Source organism: Cnephaeus nilssonii, assembly GCF_951640355.1.
Source record: "Cnephaeus nilssonii genome assembly, chromosome: X".
NCBI classification, from domain to species: domain Eukaryota; kingdom Metazoa; phylum Chordata; class Mammalia; order Chiroptera; family Vespertilionidae; genus Cnephaeus; species Cnephaeus nilssonii.
In genome coordinates this window covers 105,918,336-105,937,631 of record NC_137071.1, presented here as the reverse complement: position 1 = coordinate 105,937,631, position 19,296 = coordinate 105,918,336, and the positions used below count along the sequence as shown (strand labels likewise).

The 19,296-nt window shown below is 44.8% G+C and overlaps 1 protein-coding gene across 5 annotated transcripts in view; it reads right to left on the bottom strand.

The window, feature by feature from the left end:
• PLAC1 (placenta enriched 1) overlaps positions 1–19,296 on the bottom strand; it is a 198,748-nt gene that overhangs the window by 39,269 nt on the left and 140,183 nt on the right. Inside the window, exon 1 of one of the 5 annotated variants that reach the window (XM_079764326.1) lies at positions 18,739–18,764. The exons of the other annotated variants lie outside the window; for them this stretch is intronic. The gene's annotated coding sequence lies outside the window, so the exon portion shown is untranslated. Of the gene's footprint in view, positions 1–18,738; positions 18,765–19,296 lie in introns of those variants that run through there. 5 annotated transcript variants of the gene reach the window in all.

Below are 19,296 nucleotides of genomic sequence, written 5' to 3'. Positions count from 1 at the left end.
ATCCCAATGGAGATGGCTTCTTCCAACAAGACAATGCGCCATGCCACGGTGCTCATATTGTGCAGGAGTGATTTCAAGAACATGAAGGAGACTTTACCTTGCTTAGGTGGCCCCCACAATCACCAGATCTCAATCCAATTGAGCATTTGTGGGACGAAGTTAAAAGAGCCATCAGGCAGCTGGTTCCACAACCATCAAATCTCACAGAACTGGACAGTGCTATTCTTCAGGCATGGTGTCAGATTCCTCGCATCACCTTTCAACATCTTGTGGAGTCAATGCCAAGAAGAATCGCTGCATATTGAAGGCAAAAGGTGGCCCAACGAAGTACTGATGAGGTGGTCATAATAATCTGGCCACTCAGTATATATGTTGATTTTTTTTAGTGTCTTTTACTTTATTATTTTTAGTAATATTTTTTCAATTACAGTTTATAACATAGTGGTTAGACAAAGAACAATGTAAACAAACAAAATTGAAACAGACTAATAGATACAGAGAACAGACTGATAATTGACAGTGGGAGGGAAGGTTGGGATACTGGGTGAAAAAGGTGAACAGATTGAGAAGTATAGATCGGCAGTTACAGTAGTCATGGGGATGTAAAGTACAACATAGGGAATATAGTAAATATTTTTAAAAAATGTTTGTATTGATTTTATTTTATTATTATTATTTTTTAATCCTCACCCAAGGATATTTTTCCATTGACTTTTAGAGAGAGTGGGAGAGGGAAAGACAGAGAGAAATATCTATGTGAGAGAAACACATCAATTGGTTGCCTCCCACAGGCACCCTGACCAGGGCCAGGGGCCTGGGAGGAGCCTGCAACCGAGGTACATGCCCTTGGCTGGAATCGAACCCAGGACTCTTTGGTCAGCAAGCCGATGCTCAATCCACTGAGAGAAACTGGCTAAGGTGGGAATATAGTAAATATTATTGAAACTAGAAGCCCTGTGCACGGATTCGTGAACCAGTGGGGTCCCTTGGCCTAGACTGCAGCGATTGGGCCAAAACAGGTTCTCTGACATCCCCCAAGGGGTCCTGGATTGCAAGAAGGTGCAGGCCAGGCCAAGGGACCCCACCTATGCATGATCAGGGCCAGGGAGGGACTGCAGGAGGGCTCCAGGGCATGTCCAGCCTGTCTCACCCAGTCCCTATAGGCTGGACACCAGCAGCAAGCTAACCTACTAGTCAAAGTATCTGCCCCCTGGTGGTCAGTGTGCATCATAGAGACTGGTTGAACAGTTGAATGAATGGTCGGACACTTAGCATATTAGGCTTTTATTATATAGGACTAGAGACCCGATGCACGAAATTCGTGCACGGAGGGGAGTTGTCCCTCAATCCAGCCTGTACCCTCTCCAATCTGGGACCCCTCGAGGGATGTCCAACTGCCCGTTTAGGGATCAGGCCTAAACGGGCAGTCGGACATCCCTCTCACAATCCAGGACTGCTGGCTCCTAACTGCTTGCCTGCCTGCTTTCCTGATTGCCTCTAACCGCTTCTGCCTGCCAGCCTGATCACCCCCTAACCACTCCGCTGCCAGCCTGTTTGCCCCCAACTTCCCTCCTCTGCCGGCCTGGTCACCCCTAACTGCCCTCTCCTGCAGGGTTGATCACCTCCAACTGCCCTCCCTTGCAGGCCTGGTCCCTCTCAACTGCCCTCCCTTGCAGGCCGGATGCCTCCCAACTGCCCTCTCCTGCTGGCCATCTTGTGGTGGCCATCTTGTGTCCACATGGGGGCAGGATCTTTGACCACATGGGGGCAGCTATATTGTGTGTTGCAGTGATGATCAATCTGCATATTACTCTTTTATTAGATAGGATAGAGGCCTGGTACAGGGGTGGGGGCCAGCTAGTTTGCCCTGAAGGGTGTCCCTGATTAGGGTGGGGGTTCCCTTGGGGTGTGGGGCGGCCTGAGCGAGGGGCCTGTGTGGTTTGCAGGCCGGCCATGCCCCCTGGCAACCCAAGCAGAGGCCTTGGTATCTGGAATTTATTTTCCTTCTACAATTGAAACTTTGTAGCCTGGAGCAGAGCCAAGCCTGGGGCTCCCTCTGCGGCTGGCAGCTGTTTCTGTTTGGGTTATAATTGAAACTTTGTAGCCTTAAGTGGAGGCCTGGGCCCGGACAGGGTGTGCGGAAAGCTTTGCTTCCCCTGTTGCCGCTGGCAACCCTGGCCTGCTCTCTCAAGCTTCATTCTGCTGCCATTTCTGTTTGATTTTGTTTACCTTCTATAATTGAAACTTTGTAGCTTGAGTGGAGGCTTAGGCCTGGCAAAGGCAGGCAGAAAGCTTGGCTTCCTCTGTTACCTAGGAAACCTTGCTCTCTGTGGCTGTAGCCATCTTGGTTTGGTTAATTTGCATACTCACGCTGATTGGATGGTGGGCGTGGCTTGTGGGTGTGTCGGAGGTATGGTCAATTTGCATATTTGTCTATTATTAGGTAGGATAACTATGTATGGTGCCAGGTGGGTACTGGAAATATCAAGGGGTATGCAGATATTTTTCAGTAAATATGTTTTTGATCTGCTATTGATTGAATCCATGGATGCAGAGAGCAAATGTATACATTGTTCTATGCCATTTCATATAAGGGACTCGGGTATCCACAGATTTTGTTATCCACAGCGCTACTGGAACCAATCCCCCACAGATACCAAGGAATGACTGTAAGTAAGTCTTGGCAGAGTCAAAAATTATATGCAGATTTTTGACTGTTCAGGAGGATTCAGCACCCCAATCCCTACGCTGTTCAAGGGTCAATTGTACACAATACAGTATTAACTATAGCCACCATGTTGTACTTTACATACATATGACTTATTTATTTTATAACTGAAAGTTTGTATATTTTGAGTTATTTTTTGAAGGAAAATTTAATAGGACTTGTTAACACACTGTTGGAGTGGTGGTGGTAGAAGTCAGTAAAAAGCCAAATAGACTTTATTTTTATTTTATTTCTTTATTGTTTAAAGTATTACAAATAGTAGTATATATATCTACTTTTTTCCTCCCATTTGACCTTCCCCCAGCCTCCCCTACCCCCAGGCACATGCCCTCACACCCCTCCCAGTGTTTTGTGTCCATTGGTTATACTTATATGCATGCATACAAGTCCTTCGGTTGATCTCTTACCTCCCTCCCACCCCAACCCTCCCCAGCTTTCCCGTTGTAAGCCAAACCAAAAAGACTTTAGTTCAGATCTTGGGTGATTTGGAGACAAGTGGAAGACTATGCATTTGATTAACTTGAGTTGTTAGCAAAACATCCAAGGACAGTTGCATGGTAAGTATTTGGACTATGTGGAACTGAGGAACAGATTACACTAGAAAAGCATATATTTTCACTTGAGAGTCTCCAGAAGATGTAGAACCTAGTCCCAACTTTGCAGCCAACAAACTATGTTATCTAAGGCAATTCACAACCCCACCCTGGGCTTTGATTTCCTCATCTGTAAAATGTGTGCATTGCTAGATTTTTAAATGAGATAACATATGATCAGCACTCCACACAGTATCTGGTATTTGGAAGGAGCCTTATACTTGTTGGAATATTTTCCTTCCAGCTCTAAAATTCTAAGATTCTGAACAATCTTTACTATATCTGCCTTCTATGATTGAGTTTTTACTTAGTAGTTTTTTCCCCCCAGCAGAGCCCACCAATTTATATCATGTGAAGTTGAGAATGCAGGGGAGCAGAGGTTGTACATGTTGTGTCTCAATCTTCTAATACATCCTATGTTTTTCTGTCTTTTGAGCATTTGCAGTTTTCATGCTTGAAACAGAAAAGCCTCCAGTTTGGCTGATTCTAGCCCTCCACTCTAGGGAGTACAATGGGCAGGTAGCCATTAGTACACAGGAAGGGAGGGCTCTGTGGTATCTTAAAGTCATTGGATTTTATTTATTTCCAGTTTGCTCAACATTTTTTTCCACAGATCTGGACAGTTTAAAAAGGGGTGGGGATGGGGAGAAAGAAGGATGAAACCTAACTAAGCCTAGAGAAAAGAATGAACATATTTGCCTTTAAATATCAAACTGGGGCTAATAAAACTTAAAACCGAAAAAAAAAAAAAAACCACCAAACTCCTGGGCTTCATTTTGTCTTTCTGAAAACTAAATACTGCTCTGACTTTCCATGTGGCATCTCCAGAGTTGACTTTGGTTTGAGAAATGGTTCCACATTTGTTACTAGGATTTTATAAATGTAAGCTCTCCATTTTTCATAAATAGTATTTATTTCAAATTAAAAAGATATTTTTTCAGATTGTAAAGACAAGCTCATTGTAGATAACTTGGAAATTAGAGAAATTAGAAAATGAAAATAACTCACAATTCTACAACCCAGAGATAACCATTGTTAATATTCCTAATTATTTTCTTTCAGTCTTCTTTTTTCTACACACACAAACACACACACACACACACACACACACACAGACACACACACACAGACACACACTTGGGATAATACTGGATATTAATTTGTATATTATTCTTACCCCCACATAATTTAGGTTGTGAGCATTTCCCCATGTCATTAAATGATTTTCTAAACATGTTTTTAAATAAACATATAGCATTTCATATGAATGTTATTGCATAGGATTTCATAGTATGGAGAACATTTAAGTTGTTTCCATTTTTTCTCTATATTAAATGATGTTACAATAAATTTTCTAGTTTTTTATATATTTTTGTACATATGTATTATTTTTTAGGGTAAGTCCTTAGAAAGAGAATCACTGGGTGAAAGGATAAGGACATAAGAACAGTTTAGCCAAAGAACCAAGATGGTGGTATAAATAAAAGCCTGTACTTGCTGCCTCCCACAACCACATCAAAATTACAACTAAAATACAGAACAACCATCCTACCTAATAATAGACAAATATGCAAATTGACCGCACCTTCGCTATGCCCAAGCCACGCCCACCAGCCAAAGCCACGCCCACCAGCCGATCAGGGCAAGTATGCAAATTACCCGACCAAGATGGCGGTTAATTTGCATACTCTGAGGGAGGGAGGAGTGAAGACTGAAGACAACTTAGAAGGAAGAGGGAGGAAAAGCGGAAAGCAAGGTGGCTGCCAGAGGGAAAGCCCGGGTGGGGCGGGGCGGGGCGGAGCGGGGCAGGGCCGGGCGGAGCGCGGCGGGCGGCAGCAGCGCGTGCGTGCAGGCACTGCGGCCGCAACAAAAGCAGCAGTGGAAGCGCACGCGGCCGCAGCGGCCACTTGCAGGATTCTTCCTGCAAATGGGCTACTAGTCCTTCATAACTGCCTAAAATCTGACTTAATGGAAGTCCTACAACCAGAGAAGTAATGAAAAAAGCATTGAGACTGGTAGGAGGGACGATGGTGCCGAACAGGCTGGACCTACACCCATGTGTGGCATTTTTTTAATCAGGAGGGGTATCTCCAAGGCCTCCCATAAGAAGGAGGGTGTCCCAGCCCTACACCAGACCCCCAGCCCAGGGTTCCAGAGCTGGGAAGAGAAGTCCCCGTAGCTATGGGCTATAAAAAACAGCGGTGATTGTGGCTGAATGACACAGAGGCTGCTGAAGTCCTACGTGTTCCTCTTAAAGGGCCTGCACACAAACTTACATGGTTCCAATTCCTCTTAGCTCCAGTGCCAGGTGGTAGCTTTGGGGAAATCCAGGGATATATGGGAAGGAACTGCACTGTCTGGCATCAGGGAAGGAATGCAGGGAGGGGCAGGTTTTTCCCAGATAGGGGTGCTAGCAGGGTTGATTGCTCCTGTGCTGGGACCTCCCCCATCACAGAGCTGCTGACTGGCAGCCATATCTGAGTTTCCATCAGCTTGGCCCACACTGTTCTCTCCACCATGGTGATTCCCTGAGACCCTGCCTCATCCAAATTGCAGCCCCCTCCAAGCTATTTGCAGCTGTTTTCTGTATGAATGGCTTGTCCTGGCGCAGGCCTCAGACATTGCTAAAATCTCTCAAACAAGCAGTAGCTGGAGTCAGTGTACCCCAGACCTATCAATAAAAGACCCAAGACACAGCACTAGCACCGACCTGCCTTGCCTCTCAGCTGGGCCTTGCCTGGGCACTTCCTAGCCCAATACAAGCAGTAGCCATCTGCAAACCTCTCTGTAGCTCCTGCCAAGTGGCCCCAGGCAGTGTCTGACTTTGCACTTTCTGGGAGACCCCAGAGCTAGTGACCCAGTGGACAGCTTCAGACCATACCAGATTACAACTCTACACATCCACAAGTGCCACACTGAAGGGGCAGACACAATGAACACCAAAGCTCCACTGAATCAAGTCCTGCTCCATAGGAGGGTCTCCTGCATAGCAGCTCTTCCATTGTAGATGCAGCCGATCCTCACAGCCAATTGGACTGGAGGCCAATTCCTCCCAGTGAGGCCAATCAAGGCTCAACTACAACAAGACATGCACACAGCCCACATAGGGGCACACCTAGAGTGACCAGCTCAAGTAACTGGAGGGGCTGAGCCTCTGGGTCCTACAGTACACCTATTACACAAGGTCACGCTACCAATTCCAGGAAACATAATAACAGCTCTACCTAATACATAGAAACAAACGCAGGGAAGCAGTCAAAATGTGGAGACAAAAAAACACACAACAAATGAAAGAAATGGAAGGAAATAAGCTACTGGATACAGAGTTCAAAACAATGGTTATAAGATTACTCAAGGTTTTAAATGAGAGCTTCAAGGGACTTAATGAGAGCCACAAGGAACTTAGTGAGACTTTCAAGGATCTTAGTGAGAATATGAAAGACATAAAAAATGACTGTTCAGAAATTAAGTATACACTAAGTGAAATAAAGAATAATTTACAGGGATTCAACAGTAGAATAGAGGATTCAGAGAATGAAATAAAAAATTTGGAATATGAGGAAGCAAAAAACAACCAATCAGAAGAGCAAAAATAAAAAAAAGCATAGAAAAATATGAAGATAGTGTAAGGAGCCTCTGGGACAACTTCAAGCATACCAACATTCACATTATGGGGGTGCCAGAAGGAGAAGAGAGAGAGCTAGATATTGAAAACCTATTTGAAGAAATAATGACAGAAAACTTCCCCTACCAGTTGAAAGAAATAGACTTACAAGTCCAAGAAGCACAGAGAGTCTCAAACAAAAGGAACCCAAGAGGCCCACACCAAGACACAACATAATTAAAATGCCAAGGGTTAAATACAGAGAGAATCTTAATAGTAGCAAGAGAAGAGAATTTAGTTACCTACAAGGGAGTGCCCAAACAACTGTCAGCTGATTTCTCAACAGAAGCTTTGCAGGCTAGAAGGGAGTGGCAAGAAATATTCAAAGTAGGATGGGCTATGCATATATGTTCTTTGGCTAATCTCTTCACCCTCTTTCATCTAGTCTTCCCTACCCCCTATCCTCTGACAGCTGTCAGTCTGTTCCATGTATCCATGCCTTTGGTTTTATTTTGTTCCTCAGTTTATTTTGTTCATTAGATTTCACATATGAATGAGATCATGTGATACTTGTCTTTCTCTGACTGGCTTATTTCACTTAGCATAATACTCTCCAGGTCCCTCCATGCTGTCTCAAAGGGTAAGAGATCCTTCTTTTTTTATATATATACAACTGCATAATATTCCATTGTGGAAATGTACCGCATCTCACCTAACACCATACACAAGAATAAACTCAAAATGGATAAAATACTTTTAAAAATTCTTTTTAAAACAGCTATGGTACATCTACACAATGGATTACTACTCAGCCGTAAAAAAAAAGAAGGAAATCTTGCTCTTTTGTGACAGTATGATGGACCTGGAGAGTATTATAATAAGTGAAATAAACCAGTCAGAAAATGATAAGTGCCATATGATTTGACTCATGTGGAATATAATGAACAAATTCAACTAACAAGCAAAATAGAGACAGACTCATAAATAGAGAGCAGGCTGACAGCTCTTGGGGTGTGTTGTGGCAGGGGGCATGGAAAAATTGAGCAAAAAGGAAAAAAAAAGAGAAATCTCATGGAAATGGACAACAGTGTGGTGATGGCAGGGGATGAGATGGGTGGGTAGAGGTAGAAGAGGATATAAAGGGGATTAATGGTGATGGAAAAAAAGAAAATACATTAAATTTTGTAAACTTTAATACAATTATATTTTATTATATAATACTAGAGGCCCGGTGCACAAAATTCGTGCATGGGACAGGGGTGGGGGTCCCCTCAGCCCAGCCTGCACCCTCTCCAATCCAGGACACCTCAGGGGATGTTTGACTGCTGGTTTAGGCCCGATCCCAATCAGGCCTAAACCAGCAGTTGGACATCCCTCTCACAATCCGGGACCGCTGTCTCCTAACTGCCTCCCCTGCTGGCCTGGTTGCCCCTTACTGCCCCCCGCCAGCCTGGACACCCCTTACTGCCACCCCCTGCCAGCCTGGTCGCCCCACACAGCCTGCTGTTCAGTCATCTGGTCGTCCCTCACTAACCCCCCTGCTGGTCTTGTCGCCCCATGCAGCCTGCTGTTCAGTTGTTTGTCCGGTTGTTTCAGTCATGATGGCCCCTGGCTTTTTATATACAACAACATTAGGTTTACTAAAATGAGGACAAGAATAATAAAGTTTATGGAATGAATAAGTTAAAAAAAAGATCCCTTTCAGACCTAAAACAAAATAAATTTAGATTGTTTGCATGTTCACAATAATTATTTTTTAATCCAAAGCTAAGAAACACACATTTTTATTTTTAAAGATGGAAGGGACTAAATCATCAAATTAAAGTCTCTTTTTAACCACTGAAGATACCAAGACACAGATTAGTTAAAGAACTCACTTGGAATGCCAGTTAATTGGCAACAGGACTAGGACTGAAGCTCAGGGCTCCACATGGCTATTTTCATTGTCCAAAACAGCTTCTCCATGTATAATGGAATCATTCTCCGGCACCAGGGTTGACAAAAATCCCTTGGGATGACAATAGGGATATAACTCATATGCTGACATGGTTTTGTTGGCCTGGCAAATGAGTCAAATTTTTGGAAGTGGTCCCTGACATATGCATGTCTGACATAATACTATAGGCATCCCAAAGTTTGTCAAGGATAACTTAAAGCTCAATTTTGGGGCTTTGTTTTCTAAAACAACTGGTGGAAAATGTGCCTTTGGCATCTACTGCTAGCCTCTTGACTTCCCCATTTGTGTGACAATAATCCCATCACTCAGAAATACCACCATTTTCATTCTGATTTAAAACAATGGCTTTAACTATTTTTTTTAATCATCAGTCTTTTATCTCTATAACCTCTGAGCTCATGCCATATTTCACCTAAATCCATCACGTATGGTAGAAGTTATGTCCAACTGAAAACTTTTATCAGCCAACATCAAGTAAAAAGGGATCTTGGTGTGGTTAAACAATCCTCTTAGGAAGAGTTGAAACAGATGCCTGACTTTGACTACACCATCTTCCTAGGGAAGACCTTCCATGTTGTCTAGCCAGCAAGCTAAAATGCAAGAGTGTTTTGACAAGTCTCCCCCCTCCCCCTTTGCCTGGGCCTGCAGGCTCTTTTGCCCCTCATCACACAAGGTCTGAGGTTTTGAGAATAAGGGCACCATTATGTGGGGTTATCATTCTTCCTTAGTGGAAACAACACTGCCTTTTGTGAGCAACCAGAGAACTTCAAAGGGTGTGGCTATCTTTCTGTGCTCCAAGGGGAGCCTCTTTGGGAAACACTGCTCACAGTGCCATTCTAGTACAAGAATCTTCTTCAGCTGATAGTGAGTTAAAGCAGGAATTTTAAGGTGCCCCGACCCACTGGTGTTTTGTCTCCCTTAGAAGCAAGATTGTATGTTTTAAACCCCCTCAAAAACACTTGTTTACCAACTTTTGTGCCCCTCATCAGTGTTTCCACTCGAGCCTGGCTGTCTTCCGAGTTCTGAATCCTGCCTTACCTACTGCCTGGTATTTACTTCACAACAGCTGGCCCAGGGATCTCAAGTACTTAGCCTCAGCTGCCAGCTTAGGGAAGGAAAGGCCCCTGTAGTTGAGCCTGTGACAAAGACAGCATTTGTTCCCACACTAGCATCTCAATGTCAACAGCAGTGACAGGCTCCGAAGGGGATCATGCCCAGTCACTGCCCACTTGGTGATAACTCCACAAGCCCAAGGATATTCATATATACAGTTTCTATATCTGCTTTTACTCTCCCAATAATGCTGTGAGGTGATTAGGAACCAGTAATAGGATTCCCATTTTGCTGTGGAGAAAGGCAAACACTCAGCTCTAGGGCATCTGCTCTAGTGAATAATAATCATATTGTCCAAAACAGGAATCAGGATACATGGGTTGGGTCTGACAAACGTTGGTTTCTGTGCTTTTCCAATTTGTCTATGTGAAATGTGCTATAATCTGGCTTGTTCATCACTGAGTGACAGTGGTGGTGCCACCCAAATTGATAGATGATGGGAAGGAGGGATGGCTCGATACACTGTGGGGGCATGGTACAGAGAAACAAGATCATCTCTCCCAGGGGGATGGGTGGTATACTTCTCTTCCTTACATCAACTAATGTTGACTGTGCCAGGCACTGGGATGACAGAGATGATTCAGATATGCCCTTGAACTCAAGGTGTTCACAGATGGATGAGGGTATCATTAGTCTCAATGGTGACTGAGTGCTATAACAAACAGTCCCACTTGAGACTTGAGGAGGTTCATGCTCATCCTTGGGTTGTCAATAGAAAATGGTGTTTGTGTATTTTTGTAACTGTACTGATGGGTGTGCATGGAATGACTCACTTTGATTCTCCTCCTTGAGAGTAAGATCCATTTGTCACTAATCTGCTCAGACTACTTAAGTTTAAAAATACAGCTTCAAATGCTTATGTTTTGGTTGTTGGGTTTTTCTTTTCAATAATAAAAGTGGTGCCATTCTCTGATTTCTAAATAACTTGAACACAGTACTACTATAGGACACAGCAACTCTAGTCTTAGGTATAGACCCATGAGAATAAAAACAGGTGTTCACACAAAAGCTTGTACATGAATGTTCATAACAGCACCATCCACAACAGCCAAAAAGTAGAAACAAACCAAATGTCCAGCAACTGATGAATAAATAAAAAAAGTGGTATATTCATACAACAGAATATTATTCAGTTATAAAAAGAAATAAAGTACTGACATGTGCTATAATATGAATGAACCTTGAAAACATTATGCTAAGTGAAAGAAGCTAGACAGACACAAAAGGCAAATACTGCATGATCCAAGTTATATGAAACTAGAGGCTCGGTGCATGAAATTCATGCACAGGTGTGTGTGTCCCTCAGCCCAGCCTGCACCCTCTCCAATCTGGGACATCCCTCTCACAATCCAGCACTGCTGGCACCCAACTGCTTGCCTGCCTGCCTTCCTGATTGCCCCTAACTGCTGCTGTCTGCCAGCCTGATCACCCCCTAACTACTCCCCTGCCAGCCTGATTGATGCCTAACTGCTCCCCTGCCAGCCTGATTGCTCCTAACTGCCCTCCCCTGCAGGCCTGGTCACCCCTAACTGCCCTCCCCTGCAAGCTTGGTCCCCCCAGCTGCTCTCCCCTGCAGGCCTGGTACCCCCCAGCTGCTCTCCCCTGCAGGCCTGGGTCCCCCCGCAACTGCCCTTCCTTGCAGGCCCGGTCAACCCCAACTTCCCTCCTCTGCCAGCCTGATCACCCCTAACTGCCCTCCCCTGCAGGCTTGATTGCCCCCAACTGACCTCCCTTGCAGGCCTGGTCCCTCCCAACTGCCTTCTCCTGCTGGCCATCTTGTGGCAGCCATCTTGTGTCCACATGGGGGCAGCCATCTTTGACCACATGGGGGCAGCCATCTTGTGTTGGAGTGATGGTCAATTTGCATATTACTCTTTTATTAGATAGGATATCCAGAATATGTAAATCTGCAGAGCCAGAAAGTACATTAGTGGTTACATAAGGCTGGAGAAAAGAATGGGGAGTGACTATTTAATGGGTAAAGAATTTCCTTTAGGGGTAATGAAAATATTTTGGCACTAGATTGTGGTAATGGCTGCACAACATTGTGATGCAGTTTATGGCTTTGAATTGTATAATTTAAAAATGGTTAAAATGGCAAATTTTGTTATGTGTATTTTTCCACAATAAAACAAGATGTGGTGTCATTCTTTCTGTTGGAAATGTCATTGTCATCCCCCACCATGTCTGTTATAACATGCACGTGTGTGCACACTCACATAGACATGAAAACCTTTTGTCTGGATAACTCCTATTTATCCATTATGACTCATCTTCCTAGGGAAGCCAATTTACTCTCTTTCTCCAGGTTATAATAGTCTATTATATCCACTCATAGTTCCATGCACTTCTTTCACTAGCAGTACATAACAATTGGAATTTAGTCATTATTTAAAAGATTATTTGTTCATTGCCTGACTATAAGCTATATGAAGGCAGGGATCGTATCTGCCTTGGTCACTGTCTAAAAGTGTTCCTGGCACCATAGCAGACACTCAGTAATTATTTGTGGAGTCTTTTAAAAAGAATAAATAAAATATATTTTCTAATACTATTCTGAGAGCTATCTGAGAAGCATAAATCATTCTTTTAACACTTTCAAAACATAGGTCAGCAGTTGAAGGAGATGGCCAGAGGAAAGAGAGGAAGAGCAAGCTCTCTGGTGTCTATTCTTTTTTTTTAAATTTCTTTATTGATTAAGGTGTCACATATTTGTCCTCATCCCCCCATTCCCATCCCACACCCCTCCCCACAGATGCCCCAACCCCCTGTTGAACTTAACCATTGGTTAGGCTCATATGCATGCACACAAGTCCTTTGGTTGATCTCTCCCCCCTCCCCCCCCAACCTCCCTCCTAAGCCCGATAGTCCGATCGATGCCTCCTTGTTTCTGGGTCTGTTCTTGTTCATCAGTCTATGTTGTTCATCATTTCCCCTAGATGAGCTAGATCATGTGTCACTAGAGATATACTTATAAGAACTGAATGTGAGACGAGCAATAATAGTTATGCTGACAGGCAAATGAATCAGTCTGTAGTGAGTTTCTTTCTGGACCAACAGTTCTTTTGAGACCCAATATCAATGTCCACCAGTTTCTTATGTGTACATGTCGGCACTGACCCCTCAGCTCTGGATGGTGGACAAATGGTGGTAATGCAGGTCCATCTCCCTCTGGTTTGGTCTCGGCCGGACCCGGGGGCACGGCTTCACCAGGACCCAGGGGCACGTGGCCTCACCCGGACCCAGGGGGTGCGTGGCCTCACCTGGACCCAGGTGCGCGTGGCCTCACCCGGACCCGGGACCCAGCCTCACCCGGATTCAGGGGCACACGGCCTCACCCAGACCCGGGATCCAGCTTCACCCGGACCCAGGGGCGCGTGGCCTCACCCGGACCCAGGTGCGCGCGGCCTCACCCAGACCCGGGACCCAGCCTCACCCAGATCCAGGGGCACACGGCCTCACCCGGACCCGGGATCCAGCTTCACCCGGACCCAGGGGCGCGAGGCCTCACCCGGACCCAGGGGCACGTGGCCTCTCCCAGACCCAGGGGCGCGTGGCCTCACCCGGACCCGGGACCCAGCCTCACTTGGATCCAGGGGGCACATGGCCTCACCCGGACCCGGGATCCAGCTTCACCAGGACCCAGGGGTGCACAGCCTCACCCGGACCCAGGGGCGCACAGCCTCACCTGGACCCAGGGGCGCACGGCCTCACCCGGACCCAGGGGCGCACAGCCTCACCCGGACCCAGGGGCGCGTGGTTTCACCCGGACCCAAGGGCGCGTGGCCTCTCCCAGACCCAGGGGCGCGTGGCCTCACCCGGACCCAGGGGCGCGTGGCCTCTCCCAGACCCAGGGTCGCGTGGCCTCACCCGGATCCAGGGGCGCACGGCCTCACCCGGATCCAGGGGCGCACGGCCTCACCCGGATCCAGGGGCGCACGGCCTCATCCGGATCCAGGGGCACACGGCCTCACTTGGACCCGGGATGCAGCTTCACCCCGATCCAGGAGCGCATGGTCTCACCCGGACCCAGGGGCGCGTAGCCTCTCCCAGACCCAGGGGCGCGTGGCCTCACTCGGACCTAGGTGCGCGCGGCCTCACCCGGACCCGGGACCCAGCCTCACCCAGATCCAGGGGCACACGGCCTCACCCGGACCCGGGATCCAGCTTCACCCGGACCCAGGGGCGCGTGGCTGGTGTCTATTCTTATAAGGCCACTAATCCTATCATGGGGGCACACCCTCTTGACCTCATCTAAATATAATTTTTTCTCTCAAAGGCCCAATCTCCAAATACCATCACATTTGGGATTAGGGCTTCAACATGTAGGTTTGAGGAGGAGACAATACAGTGCATAGTAATCAGTATGCATCTGTAGACATTGTGCATCAATGGAAAAGATCATATTTGTGGGCAGGATATTAGTGTTGACGTTTTCACTATATCTTGCTCCTCCTCAAACCACCAAAGATACCTGTTCACCTTTGGTTCCTACACTCCCTAAAATCTCTTCTCTGCCACAGTTTTCCTTGGGTTCCAGTATCATCTCAAAACTTCCAGGAAACTGGAGAATAATTTTTCTTGGTCCCTCATTTATACTAGTAACATTAGGAAAACAAAAACAAAAATAAACAAAAAAAACACATTAGGTCCTTCCCAGGAACACCTGACAACATCAAGGGTCACTCTCACCACATTTTCCATGCCCTCTGCCCAGCCCAGATACTCGCTGCTTGCTTGTACTTACATAAACAAGACATAGGCACTTTGCATTAGATGACACAGCAACCCATGTACATTCCACAGCTTCAAAGCTGGTTGGGGTGACAGACTAGGGTGCCACTAGGTAGGAAAGTAGCAGGCTAGAGTTTTTTACCTGATATGATTGCAACAACCGTAATCCTGGCCTCATATAAAAACAACTTATATAAAATAATTCACATTGAGATGCTTGACACATTTTAAGCACTCAACAAATGTTAATTATTACACTTATAAAGGTATTTTATGCATACATTAAAATCTTGTTCTTGAATAATATTTAGGCATATATGAAAGTTGTTGTTAAGTATATTGTTATTGTATAACAGTAAATTATTAAGTGAAAAAATGAGATTATAAAAAAGGGGGCATTTGTAATACTTTCAACAATAAAGTTTTTTAAAAAAAGAAATAAACATTAGTCAAACACCCCCCATCCCCACCCCCACCCCAAAAAAAGAAAAAAAATGAGATTACAAAGAAAAGTGTATACTATTGCCCCATTATTTATAAAAATATATCATCTGTGCCCTAGCTGGTTTGACTCAGTGGACAGAGCATTGGCCTGTGGACTGAAGGGTCCATGGTTCAATTCCAGTCATGAGTACATGCCTGGGTTGCAGGCTTGATCACCAGTAGGGGGCGTGCAGGAGACAGCTAATCAATGATTCTCTCTCATCATTGATGATTCTACCTCTCTCTCACTCCCTTCCTCTCTGAAATCAATAAAAATATATTTTAAAAAAGATATTGTATAATAATTTAGAGCTCAGGATTTGAAGGTAGGTCTATTTTTAAATCTGTGCATTGTCACTTATTAGCTGTAATAAAATAGAGGATGTTAACCTCTCTGAAGAGGCAATACTAGTATATATATATATATATATATATATATATATATATATATATATATATTAGTGACCTAGTGCACGGATTTGTGCACATTGAAAGGAAATTAATTACAAGGTGGCTGCAGGTGGAGCTGGGCTAGACGGGCCATACATGCCCTGGAGCCAACCTCCCGGGGTCCCTCCCTAGCTGGCTGCACCTGGGGTGGCACATGGCTTGAAGGGCTTCTGTGGAGTGAGCAGGGTCCCTCTGGTGGGTGGGGTACCTCGGCCTCAAATCTGAGAAAAAAATGCTGCAGGGATGTGGTGGAAACCAGCTCTCCAACATTCCCCGAGGGGTCCCAGTGTGCGATAGGTCACGCTGCAAAGTTGCTGTCGTAGAGGGTGTGGAATGCAAACACAAGTGTGCAGTAAACCAGATTCAGTGCCAACAGTGCCCCAGCAACAACATAACTCATGGCTGAAGGTAGAATCAGAGGCCTTGCAAGGAATCGAGCTCCCTCCTCTCTGGTTTCGGGGTGCATCATCCGAGAACCACTAATGCCAAGCCACTGCAGCTCTGCAGCTCCTGCGTTGAGCGTCTGCTCCCTGGTGGTCAGTGCACGCCTTAGCGACTGGTTGGACACTTAGCATATTAGCCTTTTATATATATATATATTCAGGGTTTCTCCTTCCTTAGCTTCTATTCAAGAAAGTTTCAAAAAGATCAGGATCTTAGTTTAACCTGTGGCCCCCAAACACAACTGTACAGTACCCCTCAGGGTCATAGGCTCAGATATAAGCTAAGGATTTACCATGTAGATGGATAAGCAGAAGTCACACAGATGGAACAATTAGTTTTAGTGGGAACCAGTGAATAGTTCTTAGACATGTATATAAGGAAATAGATCTATATAGAAACATACATAAGGAAATATACAATCTCTACATAATCTTCTCTAAGCCCTGAAACCATAGGGCTCTATTCATCCAGCAAAGGCAATTCAAACACAACAGTCATTTTTTTACTCTTTTAAAGTTTGAGAAAACAAGATCCTCTTCTTCCGACAAGCACAGATGCATGGTACCTTCACTGAGCCTATGCTGAATCCAACCTTTGTTGGATACCTTTGTTGACCCCTGTGGGGGTGGGAATGGTCTGGCCATTCCATTTGCAGACTGGGGTATATGGGAATAGAGCCAGACTTGGGCCTCTAAGACACACGTAGCTGGTAGAAATGGTGCTTCAGAGTATCAGCTAAAGTGATTGATCACACTAACCTCCCCCCAGGGGATGTCCTGAACAGTAGTGAAGAACCACTTCACAGCATTGGGTTTTCTCCCCCAAAAGAAATGCTCAAATCTGAGAAAAAAATGCTCAGGACAACCCAGGAAACTGAATCCTGAGACTCCTTTGCAGACCTCTCTTCTGTATCTCCCATGCTGAAATGTCAACAAAATTGGTTGAGAGAGGTGTTTTTATATCTGAAAAACTTCACAAGACCTGTTACATCAAGTATAACCCCTGAGCAGGGGCTGAGAAAGGGGTCCCAGCAGGGCACTAACCCGCACAAAAACTTAGGGGAGGTTCTAAGTAAAAAACATAGGGAAATTTCTAAGTCAAAGAGCACTCTGTGCATCCTTCGGTAAAGAACCATTTTGCAACACAAAGATGAATCACCTCTCAGTTTCACTCCATTCCAAGTTAGTTTGCCTGGTTGCCTTAAAGCAGGCAACATGCTTCTGTATGAAAGAGGTATTGCTCATGCTGGAGAAATATCAGTTTCCTCCTTACAAAGAGAAAAGTCTTTGTGTTACTCTAGGCAGAGGCTCCAGAGACCAGCAAGCTCTCTGCTGTCATTCCCCCCCTTTTTATCCCCACGGCCTCATCTTAGCCCAGACTCTGACCATTTCAGTCTGGATTCTTATTCCCAGCTCTCAAACTAGACTCTCTGACTTCATTCCCTTTTCTTGCCCATCTATTGCCACAGTCAGCTGCTCACTGACTACCACATCAAGTCCAGTCCCCTTTCCTTTTTGTTTGGGCAGCTGGGGCCTTGATAACCTCTTTAACCAAAATCCCCACTATTTTCCAAAAATCCCCTCCACACCTCCCTGTTAACCATTGTGTAAGCTCCTCTATTCCATAGCATGTTCTTTCTAGCCTCTCTGCCTTTTCTTATTCTGCTACACTTTCCTTTTTCCTTCTGCCTCTCTAACCCCCCAAAACCCACCCCCTTTAGGAAGACTTTCTTGTGTCCTGCAACTAAGTTATGTCTTCCCTGAAGTCTTTCAGCCCTCAACTGTACCAGACCACCCAGTGTATAATTATACTGTCTTGTGATATTTTCCTTTCATGGAATTCTTATCACCCCAATCTGACTATGTAAGCCTTTCCCCCTGTTTTTTCAAAACACTGAATTTTCACCAAGTTCTCAAAACTCCAGACCTGCTTATATCATTGCTGCAATAAATGGCTTCTCCAATTTCTATCCTGCTGACCTCATCTGGCTGTTTTGAGGCTCAGATAGGAACAGGTGTGAAAAAGCCCTTTGGAGACACTGTTATTGTTGCTGGGCCAAAGCACTAACCGAAGCTTCAGAACTGATTTGCTTGTGCTAGTTGCTCTGGCCTCCTGTAGACATAGCCCAAATCCTTACATAGAACTTCTGGGTTCAATAATCAAACATTGTTTAAGGGATCCTCAACAGCTTTTAGCAGAGGACAAGTGTCAAACAGGCCAAAGACTATGTTTTGACAAAATGACCAAGGTCCAATTGATTTTGTTCCCATGCCCATGAATGGGTCATTGAACATTGTTCTAGGCAGCAAGGTGGCTCCTAGACAGAGCTATCCATGTCCTCAGTGAAGAGTTTTGGATCTTCTTAAGGACTTGGCCACCTGGCACAGATACTGTTGGCATTGATATTTATTGAGCACTTACTATGTTTCAAGCACATTATAGGCCTTATCTCACTTATAATCTTCACAAAACCCCTGTTATTATACTCATGTATCAAATGAGGAAACTGAGGCCCATGATCACAGAGCCATCTGCCTCCAAAGCTCACGCCATGCAACAAATATGTCTACCTTATACATTGTACTCTGGAGTTGAGAACTGAGGATAAGGACTTGGAAATTTTATCAAATACCTTATTCCAGTCTACAACAATCATCACTCAAATCCTATGGTGCAGAAATTAACCTGTAAATAGGGCAGGGAGAAAAATCAAAGCTTGGCATCATGTCCCCATGGGAACCCATCCTTCAGAGGCAGCAGAAGGGAAGATAACTAGACCATGGCAATTGAGACAAAGCTACTTTCTTAATAAATTGCAGTTGAAGTTGTATATTGTGAGATTCATGAACACAATTATAGTTCCACCTTTGTTTAAGCAACTAGTTTTTGACCTTTGCAAATCTGAATTCTTCTCATGAAAATGTATAAATGCAAACATACAATTTTGCACATTGTTTCAGAAAAATTCACAGAGCTTTCTGTATCTCAGCCAAGAACTATAGAACTCTGATTGAAAACTCCTGCTTTAAGCAACCCTAGTTCTATGTTTTCAAAAGGGATAAATTGGGGGACAATGATTCCTTTAGGTAACAAGCAAACATAGGGCAAAACAAGATTTGCTTTATGAAAATTGTTTTCATATAACTTTTACAGAGCATGCCTAATTGCCTGTGGGAGGTGCATTTGCAAT